This window comes from Pongo abelii, chromosome 3 (assembly GCF_028885655.2).
Source record: "Pongo abelii isolate AG06213 chromosome 3, NHGRI_mPonAbe1-v2.0_pri, whole genome shotgun sequence".
In the NCBI taxonomy this organism is placed as follows: Eukaryota; Metazoa; Chordata; class Mammalia; order Primates; family Hominidae; genus Pongo; species Pongo abelii.
The window spans coordinates 177,690,746-177,703,732 of record NC_071988.2 but is presented as its reverse complement, the minus strand read 5'-3'; the positions used below and the strand labels follow the sequence as shown (position 1 = coordinate 177,703,732).

General features: G+C 38.1%; 1 long non-coding RNA gene across 1 annotated transcript; it reads left to right on the top strand.

Moving 5' to 3' along the window:
• Window positions 1-310: 310 nt before the first annotated feature.
• Window positions 311-9,592, top strand: LOC129059116 (uncharacterized). The gene is made up of 3 exons (XR_008524827.1): window positions 311-601; window positions 7,145-7,234; window positions 9,210-9,592. It is a non-coding gene; the product is annotated as an uncharacterized LOC129059116 (long non-coding RNA).
• The last annotated feature ends 3,395 nt before the right edge of the window (window positions 9,593-12,987 follow it).

The window sequence follows — 12,987 nt, the reverse complement described above, 5'->3', positions numbered from 1 at the left end:
ACATTTCCTCTGTGGCTTGGTCCCACAACAGTTTATGGCAAATTTAAAGCTAGTAATATTGAGAAAAACATATTTTTACTTCTAGTCAATGAGACTAGTTGAGTGAAGCACCAAAAATTTTCAGTAATGTAGTTTGGTGGGCTTTATGTTAAATCCAGTCCTGCCCTTTACTAAACTGTACAAGACAAGATCCAGCGATATTCTAGGCTTGATCCCAGTGGGACACCTTTCCATACACCATGTCCGGGAGCCATAATTCCAGGGAGTTTGTAACCCTCTAGAGCGGGCGTCTGTTGCTGTTTCTTAGCAACAGACGAACTGGAAAATGACCAGTACAAAATGCACAGACTTTAACTACTCTACCTCCAGCTTACATTCTACCAGGCCCTTAGGTTATTTAATGCTCTGAGTCCTGCCATAGAGAGAAGATGAGAGGAACAGGAAGTGGCAGCTTATTAAAGCTGTTTGTACCTGAGGTATATGGACTGCAGTTGACTTTTAGGGCAAGGTCAAAAGTGAGGTCACCAGTCTCAAGTGGACCTGAGAAACCAGATGGTATTTTAAGATGTGAATAGTTTGTTGTGAGAACAGTCTCAATACGGTAAGAGAAGAAGGTCAAAACAATAAGATTGTGCTGACATCAGCACCGAGAGAGCTATGATGAAGGAAACTGATACAGAAATAGTGGTACATAGCAAACAAACAAAACAACAAATTACTTTAAAAATTTCCATCAATGGTGGAATGAGTAAATAGATTACAGCCTTTCATACAATCTAACACCTTGTTTTAAACAACTATTAAAATATTAATCATTATTTAACAACTATTAACCACTAATTCTGAACCATTAAAATGGCACATTAAACAACCATGAAAAAGCAGGAGGGTGACTAGAAAATGATGATGCAGAAAAGTATTATCAGGTTTACAAAAAACCACATGAATGTAATCATTTTCCATTTTTTAGAGGTAGTATGCAGTAAGGTACTATGTGGGTAATAACACAGGCACATACATGTTGCTGTAAGAATAATGGTTTGGGAGGAAACACAGGAAGTGTTGGTATGGCTATCATCTGTAATTAGAACCAGTGGCTGGAATGGCCATGACTCTTACTTTTTATAACTTTCTGTATCTTTTGATTATTTTTCTGCATAGATGAATTTTCTTTACTGTTACATAACTGAATTTTTTTTAACTTTTATTTTAGTTTCAGGGGTACATATGCAGGTTTGTTATATAGGCAAATTACATGTCTTGGGGGTTTGGTGTACAGATTACTTTGTTACCCAAGCACTAAGCATGGTACCCAATAAATAGTTTTTTGATCCTCACTGTCTTCCCACCTTCCATCCTCAAGTAGGCCGCAGTGGCTATTGTTCCCTTCTTTGTGTTCATGTGTACTCCATGTTTAGCTCCCACTTGCACGTGAGAACATGTGGTATTTGGTTTTCTGTTTCTGTTAATTCACATAGGATAATGGTCTCCAGCTCTGTCCATGTTGCTGCAAAGGACATGATCTCATTCTTTTTGATGTCTGCATAGTATTCCATGGTATATATGTACCACATTCTCTATCCAGTCTACCATTGATGGGCATCTAGATTGAGTCCATGTCTTTGCATACAGTGAATTCACATATTAATTCACATATATTCACAAGTATTCATTTTGTGAATAGTTTATTTCATTCCATGTGACTAGTGCTGCGATGAACGTATATGCATGCATGTGCCTTTACGGTAGAATGATTTATACTCCTTTGGGTATATACTCAATAATGAGATTGCTGGGTCAAATGATGTTTCTAAGTTCTTTGCGAAATCACCAGACTGCTTTCCACAATGGCTGAACTAATTTACATTCCTACAAGCACGATATAAGAGTTCCCTTTTCTCTATAACCTTGCCAGAATCTGTTGTTATTTGACTTTTTAATAATATACATAAAATAGTTTTTAACTTATTAAAAAAATAACTTAAAAAAAAAAGAGCTATGTCTCTTATCTGTTCACCTTTGAGCAGCAATGGACCCATGCTCTCTGGTTTAGGGTGTGTTGTGGTGTCCTCCACCTTAAACTTTACATAGGCAAAAGATAAGGAGATTGAATTGTTCTCTGGGAATGAAAAATGAGGAAAGCTCACTTAGAGAAAGATATGAGAGGAAATGAATAATGAGCATTTCTGCCAATGTCCCTTTCTCTCTGTCTCTTTCTATTTCTGTTCTTCTACCCTCACTTTCCCTTTTGTCCAATAACTTTTTGCACTTATTGTTGTTTTTGTCCAACACATTTTTGCATTTGTAAATGTTTTTACTGTTTTGTTTTCCAATTGTCTTGTATTCATTCTGAATCTAAAAGAAGTTCTAGACACTAAACATTTACTGACTTCTGTTTGGCCCACAAGATATTACACAGGCTGCGATGTTCAGGGACAGAAGGATGCCTGCCAGCTATAGAAGATCTCAAAAGAAGGGTCACCATGCTTCTATAAAAGCTCCCTACCTATTGTCACCACTGCTGGCCAAGTAGCATAGGAATCATATCAGGAAGCAGATTATGCTATATTCTCTGAACAATGCATTGCATTTTTGTATGTATGCCCCAAGCTGAGAAGAATCAGTTAAAGATGAAAAGGAAGAGCTTAGGAAATGGCTTAGCCAGCCCTAAAATCAACGTGAAGGTCAGTCTAATGAATGAACAATAAGTAAAAAGGCAATATGTGGCTTTCAGAAATGTCAGCTGAAGTGACTCACATTTTCAGCTAATAAAAATAAATTACTTTGGTAAGTTAAGTATTAGAAGTATTGTAATCGGCCAGGCGCGGTGGCTCACGCCTGTAATCCCAGCACTTTGGGAGGCCAAGACGGGTGGATCACGAGGTCAGGAGATCGAGACCATCCTGGCTAACACGGTGAAACCCCGTCTCTACTAAAAACACAAAAAATTGGCTGGGCGTGGTGGCGGGCTCCTGTAGTCCCAGCTACTCGGGAGGCTGAGGCCGGAGAATGGCGTGAACCTGGGAGGCGGAGCTTGCAGCGAGCCGAGACCGCGCCACTGCACTCCAGCCTGGGTGACAGAGCGAGACTCCACCTCAAAAAAAAATAAATAAATAAAGTGTTGTAATCATTGTTTTCAAGGCTTTGCTAGTTAATGTGAAAATTAGAAACCTTTGATTAAGGATAAAGGAAGATACATATATATTTGGGGGTGTTCCCAGGTCTGTGCATGTGTTTGTCAAAGCTTTGGTGTTTTGCCAGTTTTTTCTGTCATGGCACCATGGCTTCCATTTTTGGATCATTTTATGGAGCAGCATGTCATTTAATTTCAACTATTTCTTATACAATGATTTGTTTTATATTCATGTGCCTCTTTAATTTCTGTGACTAAGAGCCGAATATTGATTCTTTGTGAAGCTTCTGCTGCTGGTCTTGGTTAGTCGCACAATAATCACATCTGTTGTCATGATTTTTGCTAATATAGTCACTCAATACTTCAAGCGAGGAATTCAGAATACTTACAAGCAAAGAGAAAAGCAAATTCTAAATGACACATTCCGTGATGTGATACTAGATCAATAGAACAGAGAGATCCAAGAATTCAGATTCCTAAAGAAGTGACATTCAGATTTATTGTTAACTTACCAATGAGCTGTAAGTTTCATCATATGAAAAAGGTAGTATTGAATATTAAAAGAAGCACTTTTTAAATTACTTTTTTCTACATCAAATTATTTTAATATTTATCTTGCCATCAGAACTTATAAACAAAAAACATTAGTCATGCATACATATGTATGTATATCCATTTATTTATAAGGTTTAAACAATTACGTATGAAAATTAAAAGAAATTAAAAGAGAATTAAAGATGATGCTTAGTATCAATGTTATAATTAAAAGCATTAAGTTAAATCACTACATCACTATAGCATACTGGGAGTATATGAAATTAAATAAAAATATGTTTTATTTTCAAGAAAAGCTTATGAATACCAGATTGAGCTATAAAGTTATGCTTCTGAAGTCAAATTGCTTAAAATAAAAACTAACTTGTTCTCATCTGCTTTACAGCCTAAGCTTGTACATGGCTGGGAGAGATTATCTTAGTCTTTTTTTTTAGTTTAGTAAGGATAGATCTACCATGATTATGTCAAAGATTCATTGACTTTGAGCACTGAAAGGTATTTTAGAGGTCATTTAGTCAATGATATTTTCCTATATCTGGAAATCTCTTTATGAACTTGTTGGGGAACAGTGAAAACTTAAAATCTTAGCCAAGAAGTATAATTAGTAAAGTTATGAATTGTTGTCCTCAAAAAGTTTGGAGGATATTAAGATTCCCATCAAACTAGAGCTAAATATACTTTCTTTCCCATAGTCTCACCCAGTGGAAGTTGGAATCTAGATTTCAAAAGCTGTCCATAACTCTCAAAAGCCTCTAGATACTATATTAAAATATTGTTCTTCTCTAGTGTATGTTGAAACTACTTATTATTATAGATAAAAATAGAAAATAGCAGGGAATAAGAGCTACTAATTCAAGTATTTGGTTGCTTCTTTTTGTAACTTTATTTGATTTAAAAAACAAAAATTAGCTATGGGGACAGTTTAGTGTAGGAGTTAATTGTACAGATTTTTTAGTCAGACTGGCTGTTTTTCACTATTGGACAAATTACTTAATGTATTTGAACTACAGTTTCCTCACTTGTAAAATAGGAAAAATAACAGGTCAATATACTCCAGTGCTGAGAAGGTTAAAAATATTACCTACCCCACAGGTTTGCAAGTGTGATGCTTAAAGCAATGATTGGAAAATGTTAAGTCCTCACAAATTGTTAGTTAATATTGTTTTTGAGGTGGTGGTTGTTATTGCTGTGTTTGAAGTCAATGATTAATGAAACTAAACCCCTTTTGTCTACCTTATATACATGTAATATGTCCACTGACAGTGAATGCATAGTGAAAAGAGCTGCACCATGTCAAACTAAAAGATCTAGATCACCCTTGTCAGTTACTTGCTTGGCAATTCAACCTGTCTGAACCTGGAACTTCCCATTTTATAATGGTGATAGCATTGCCTGGCCCACCTTGCTCAACTAAGATACTAAGAGGATCAAATGAGACATCTTTGAAAGCTTCTTATAAAATTTAAAGGACCACATAACTCTGTTACTGATCGTTTGGAGTTAGTAACAATAAGCCAAAGACTCACATATGAAACATTGAGGGACAACTGACAATCTGCAAGAAAATCTCTTGCCTACATCGACTTTTCATGTTCAGATTACTAGTTTTGTTGTTGTTGTTGAAAATAAAATCCAAATCTAATTAGATTCATAACATACAACTATATTATCAGTTTTCTAACAAATATAGCATGAGTAAAAATAATGAAAAGGAGGTAAATTGTCCATTAATAGTTTACATAAAGCATGAACTTTTTTTTTTTTTTCCTGAATGGGTGCTTTATCAGCAACATCAAAAGTTAAAATTAGCTTGTGCTAATGTATTAAAATCTTACTAAGTTTTATTCACATTTGAAACAAAAGAATTGCATTGAGTGTATTTACTGGTATACTTATAAAACATATATCTGTAATAAAATGCCATTTAGAATACATTTTGAAGGATCTTTAACTATGACTTACAGTGTCTCCACATGATAGTTCCCCCATGTGACAAAGAACATCAAAATATCAACCTGAAATACGGAAACAAAAATACTTAAACTGGTTTGGCCACATTTAAGGAATCATTAATGATGCTTCACTTGAGAAGCATCAATACCCTGTTGAAAAAATTGGAAAGTAAAGCAATACTTATTCCAGTGGAATGATTCTAATACTTTGTAGTTAAAACAAAAACAAAAAACAGGAGACCTTACCTCTAAATAATCTTTGCAGTTTACAAAGTACTTTCACAGGAGTTATCCCTTATGGTTTTCTATCAGGTAGATAGTGTGTTGCTGTTTTTGCACATGAGGACCTGCAGCCCAGAGCAGCGAGGGGTTTCTCTTGCCTCATTGACCCATTGCAGATCATCTAACCCAAACCCACAACTGTTTCCTGAAGATATCATTTTTTTTTCCTTTACGTGTCACGAGAATCAACAGTTGGTGTTTTTTGTTATAACACCTAGTAGAGTGGAAAGAAATTAGAAGATAAATATCTGCAACATTATAGATATGTAAACTGGGAGAATTCACATCATTTCCCTAAATTTTACTTTTCTTGTCTGTGAAAATGAGGTAATACAAATAGCAACTTATATAGGGTTTTGTAGGGTTTTTGGTAAGGACCAAAAGAGTTAACGCTTATGAAAGCATTTTATATATAGTAATATATAATGTACATTTGATTTTCTGTCTTTATTATAAGGTTCTCTGTTTGAATTATATGGATTTTAAACATTCTTAAAATGAGAAAATACCACAAAGGAGATAAGAGCATGAGTGGTATTCATAATGGTATTCTAGCCTTTGGCCCTGCTGTGGACAAATTGCTGAACATCTCTAAACCTTAGTTTTCTCTCCTGAAAATAAAGCAATTACAGAGATTAAATGTGATGATATCTATAAAGGACATATTACAGTGATTGATACATGGTGATATGGTTTGACTCTGTCTCCACACAAATCTCATCTTGAATTGTAGCTCCTATAATTCCCACGTGTTGTGGGAGGGACCCTGTGGGAGATAATTGAATCACAGGGGCAGTTTCCCCCATACTGTTCTCATCGTAGTGAGTAAGTCTCACAAGATCTGATGGTTTTATAAGAGGAAACCCCTTTGGCTTGGTTCTCATTCTTTCTTCTGTCTGCTGCCGTGTCAGATGTGCCTTTTGCCTTTTGCCATGATTGTGAGGCCTCCCCAGCCGTGTGGCACTGTGAGTCCATTAAGCCTTCTTTCTCTTTATAAATTACCCAGTCTTGAGTATGTCTTTATCAGCAGTGTAAAAACGGACGAATATACACCGTAAATCTGACTTTTATCATTCATTTAAGCATCCTGTTTATAAAAATGTAAATAATCCATTTTCACATATGCTGCGTTTTCGATAAAATAACTTGCTTAAATCCCATCCTGGCATTATAGAGAATTTAAGCCATGGTTTTCTGATCCCGTCCTCTTTTATGACTCCAGTCCCACAGACAGGAACCAAAGCCAGCAGAACAAAGCAGCCCCAGATGTGTTCTACTCTATTATCTCAAGTAAATGAAAATCAACCCTGAGGTATGTTTTTATATTCTTTCTACCAAAATAATGTGCGTTCTGTTTATTGAACTGCTCTTATTTCTTCTTTGTAATTTGTTACTTTCATTTTCATTCCTGCCAAGAGACAAATAAAAAAGTTGCTCATAATTTCTAAGGCAATTTAGACCTACTTTTTTGGCCTGTAATTGAAATCTGCGGTTTCTTTAGTCTGATCCTAGGTAAAGCTGATTTTAGTGAAGCCAGGGGTTTTTACACATTAAAAAGAAAAAAATGGAATGGTAGAATAAACTGAGTTAGGGAGTCCTGAGGTTTATGTGGATTCTCTTACCTATGTAACCACTAGGCATGCCATGGTAGACAGAATAATTCCCACCCCCACACCCCTTCCCTGACAAGATGTCCATATCCTAATCCTCAGAGCCTGTGACTATGTCACCTTACAAAGCAAAAGGTACTTTGCATATGTGACTAAGTCGAGGACATTGATATGCAAAGATTATCCCGAATTCTGAGTAGGCCCAATTTAATCACAACAGTTCTTATAAGGGAGAGTCAGGAGTGACAAAGTAAGAGAAGCAGGTGTGATGATGGAAGCCGAGGTCCCAATGATGCCAAGAAGAGGCTGTGAGCCAAGGAAGGCAGAGGCCTCTGGATGCTGCAAAAGGAAAGGAAATAGACCTCTTGGAACCTTTAGAAGAAAAGCAGCCATGCTGACACTTTGATATTTGGACTTCTGATCTCTAGATCTATAAGCTAAAAAATTCTTTAAAAAAAAAGAATTTAAAAAAAAAAATTCTGTTTTTTTTTTTAAGTCACTAAGATTGTAACAATTTGTCACAGCAGCAGTAGGATGCTAATTCAGTATGTCAAGTAGCTTTCCTAACCCAAATTCTGAGACATCTCGGGGACCTGGGTATGGACTAAATGTTTGCGTCTTTCTAAAATTCATATGCTGAAGCTCTAACTTCCGCTGTGATGGTTTTTAGGGCCTTTGGGAGGTAATTCTATTTAGATGAAGACACTGATATGGGCCCTCCAATGTGGGATTAGTATCCTTATTAAGAGAAAGAGACCAGAGCTTCCTCTCTACCATGTGAGGATACATCAAAACGATAGCCATCTGCAAGTCAGGAAGTGGGACTTTACCAAGAACTGGATCTGCCTGTATCTTGATCTTGGACTTCTCAGTTTCCAGAACTGTAAGAAATTGATTTGTGTTGTTTAAGCCCCCCAATCTATGGTATTTTGTTATAGCAGTCTGAGCTGACAAAGCAGACCTAGAAATTACATTTCTATGTTAATCTTTCAGAAATATCAATAATAGTAGAACGTCTCCCACTCTACTTCTACGTATATCCTAGTACTGTGTGTGTCAATCTCATATTCTACTGTTGGCCATGCTGTGTTTCACTGAGAAAATGGCAATACTGGTGCTGCTTATATATAAGGTAGGATTCCCCTCTCACAGATAGCCACAGCTTTCTTTAAAAGAAGGTACATTTCCTGAGGATTAATTGTTAGGGAAATTATTGGTTTCTCTATTAGCCAGAATTGTGCATCACCAGCAACAGAAACCAGCTATAGCTGACTTAAAGGGAAAAGAAACATAAATATTGGGTAGCTCACAATATCATAAGGATGACTGAAGAGATGGTGAGAGAAACATAAAGTATGTGTAAATTCTACTCACTTCTTCCATAAAAGGGAATGCAAAACATCATTAATTTGGGTTAGTTGTACTTCATATATTACATAAGTATGAAGATTTGGGGTGACTTTTTACAAGGAGATAGCATTATTTAATCGTTTTTGATTTGGGGAGTTAAAAAAGTATCTTTGCTTTTTGTGCTGGTAGGTGCATTATAGGGTCTAAAGTTTTTTTCCTACCTTCCTTCTCACGGCTAGAGAACCTCTTTCTACTACCATCAAAGTCCTTAATCTGTTTCCCAACATGAATTAACCTTTCCATGTTTTTGTTCCATTTGAACATCAGGAATGTGTGGACGGAAGCAGTTCATCCTGGGAGGTGAGAATGAGCGTTGAAAGAGCCATCAGTGAAGCCATAAGGCTGGGAAAGAGAAGCGAAGGGGCACATGGAAGTGTTCATCTCTGGGGCTGGGAAAAACAATCCGGAGAAGATGAGTCACACCTCATTTATAACCCATGAATGAAAATCAATACTGTTACTTATCGTGAATTACACTGAACATAGTGCTTACGCTTGAGTATCAATGCAGTAAAACCACTATGAGCCAATTGATTGACTTTTCTAGATCCCAATTCTATCATTCATCTTCTGGTATTCATCTTCTGGCTTAGCTACTATTTCCTGGCACAGATTCTTAATAAAGGTCCTTTCTCCTTGGTCCCAGATGTAACCCTGTGGTGTATGCTCTGGCATTTTAGGGGATATCTATCTCTTCTGTTCTTACCTCAGTGTTCTGAATCATGCATATCATTGCTCTAACCTATTGAGCCTAGGAGACAGGAAGAAACAAAACAGAAGGGGTTCTAGGAAGCTTGGTGTTTCTCTGCCTCCCTAAATATGTCCATGGTCCAGGAAGTAGGGAAATTATGAATTGACATGCTTATCTAACAATCCACAAAGTTATGGAAATGTTAGCTGTTAGTAGAGCTTGCCATCCAGTGGGCAAATACTAATAGAGTTACCCCAACCCTTAGGGAAGGACTGCAATAGGCTCCTGGGATTGAAAATGCTGATAAATATCTCTTGGGGCATTTCTTTAAAATGCAGATCTCTGGAACCCAACTCTGCTGTTTTAATTCATAAGTAAGTTGTTGTTTCCGGGAGTCTGCACTTTAACAAGTACTCCCTCCCTCCAATGACTCTCAAGCAGGTGGGCCACATTTAGAGGTCCACTGTCTGGTTTCCAGGAAGTCTAATTCATAGTACTCTGATTTTCTCTTACCTGATCTCAAAGTTGAAAAGTAAATGGCACCCAATGTGCAGGGAACTCCCTGAGATTTCTAAGCAGGTTGCATCAAATATAAGGAAATTACATACAGATTATTTCCAGCTGTGACAGCAATGAGCTTCTTTTAGCAACTGCATGGCCAAACTCCTGCTCTTAGTGCAAAACTCCTCCTGGGAAGAAGCTACAATTGGTATGGAATTGGCGGGGTGGGAGGCAACCAGACTGCAAGAACTGATAGTCCAGAACTTGGTTTATTCTCCCTTAAATTAAAGACGGGAGACAGGAGGGAACTCTGAAGTCTCTTCTCATCCCACACTGCAGCCAAAGAGAAGTGGCACCCTCTATCCACATTTTTTTTTAACTTGTCAGTAAGAGATATTTCCCTGCCTTTGCCAGGTGATAAAAGTCCTCTTTATTTTGGTATGTCCTTTCGGCGGGGAGAGGGGCGGGGTGCCCTACCTCTCCCACCTGGAACCACTCAGCTTTATAATAGGTAGGGCATGTATTGCTCTCAACTCAGGTGTATTTCATCTTTACCTGTAGCTAAAGGATTCTGGCTCTGATTCACCAGGCTCAGTAATTGATGGACACAATCCAAGGAGCACTATCAGGGTTTTCTTGATTTGGAAGCACGAAGAGGGGACTTCAGACTCTCCCCATGCAGGCTCAGACGGCTTGCAACATTGATTCTTCCTTTACTGTCACTTAAACCTAGGATTACATTGCTCCCAGGCTTCAAGATGGGCCTGGTCTAGACAAAAACTTTCAGTCTCATGACCATGTGAAACTCTCAAATAATGTGTACCATGAAGTGTAGAACATCGCCTGACACTGAGTTAGCCCTCAGTAAATTACTTGTAGCAGGAATTGTGCTGATAATGCAAATCATTCCAATCTTCTTTTAGCCTTTCTTGCAGTGAGGTTGGCTGTGTCACTTGTTCAAGGAAACAGAATGTGAGCAGAAGGAATACATGTGTCCTCCAGGACTGAACTTAAAAATTTGCCACACATACTCCCCAAGATTCCTTCTCCAACTGCCCAGTAGATATATATACTCAAGGTGACATTGAAGATGAGAGTGATCTGTTGGTCCAGGTCATGAGTGGCTGGTGGAGCTTCAGCCCTCATCACCCTCATCCTTAGACAATACGTGAGAAAGGAACTGCTCCTGTGAGTCACTCAAATTTTGAGTTTGTTTATTGAAAGATTAGGCTACTTTCAAAGACACAGTACCATCTCAGGACCTTGCAGCCTGACGATTGCTTACTGTGATGATAACTCTGCTTCCATGAACATCCTTCTTAGGGCAAGAAGCTGAGTAAATTATTTATCCCACACTCTATCCATCCAAACAGGTGAGGGGCTGTGCCTTGCCCTTGTGTGAAGAAACCAGGTTCTATTCCAGAGTGTTACTCTCTCTGTGAACAGGAGGCAAAGGTATGAGTTGAGGCTCTACCTGCTCTCAAAATCATCAGAAAGAGGGCTCAGAAGGAGTCACAGTTACAGAACTGTTGACTGAAAGACTCTCTAGGGACTCAACCTACGGCTATTAATGTCAGTGTCACTGGGCCAGCTCAGATGCAAACCCACCACTACTGTGTCATCCACAAAATACATACAGCTATCGCATATCAGCATTGTGGGAGAACGGTATCAAAGTGAACCTCACTTTATAGAAACTGTATTCCTGACAGCCACATACAGTTCTTATGACCATGAATCAAATCGCATTTATATGAACAAAGGCAAGTAATTCAATAGAATCCTATTATAGAACATAGGATTCTGTACAGGACAGACTTTACACAGTGAACATTCACATTTAGTTTTATCATTAATTTTCATAGGGCAGGTTTGCTGTACTAGGTAGGCATGCAAAGACCCTGGGGCTCAGCAGGTAATATAAAGTGATGAGTCAGGTTGGGTGGATTTGAGGTAAAAGTGAGTGTTGGGGAATGCAGTAACTCATGAATATTTACCCCACCCAAATGAGGCAGCTCCCACTCAGGGACAACGGTTCATTGTAGAGACATTGTGGGCCAAGTGATGCTACATACAATGAGTGATCTTGATTTCTTTGTGAAATCATATGATTTAAAAATGTAAGCATGATAACCTGATCCTACTTGGAAGTTAATAAGTTAGTCTGCTGCATTTTGTAATGCTGGCAAAAACTGTAAGATTTCTGGGTCAGTGAGTAAAGAATGTACTACTCACAGCAACAGCAATAGCCAGAGTAGCCAGTTTCTTGAGTCCCAAGTCCACAGGGTGATGAAAAGAGGTCCAGGTAACACCTGTCCATGCAGTAGGCTACATTACAAGAGAGGAACCCTGAACTTAGGGAACATGAATCTTTTATACTGAACAGTAAGCATGCCTGCCCCTTGCTCCAGAAAGAAGTACTATCTCTATCTTCCAAGATGATTTGCTGTACAAACACCCCAGGAAAGCTAGTGCAGAACAAAGACACTCAGAACCTCTGCTCATAAGACATGCATAAATATGAGAGACCACCTCTCAACAATATTCTCCCCTAGTTTCTACACCATCTTGTCTTCTGGAGAATTTTCCCGTGGATATATCACTCCATCAGCACTCTGATTAATCTGATCAGGAGAGCTGGGCCTAAGTCTGTTCAATTTGGCTTATATAGCATTTAACTGCAGTTACTATCAACAGGACTCCAAGCAGTAGAATGAGGCCAACCTGCAAAATTGACCTGTCATGCCCTGCCTCACCACCTTATCCAGTCCTGGACTCAACCAGCTGAACTAATCCCTAAACCACCAAGTCTACCTTAGAAAAACAGGTATGTTTTTCCTCAAGTTTCTCTAG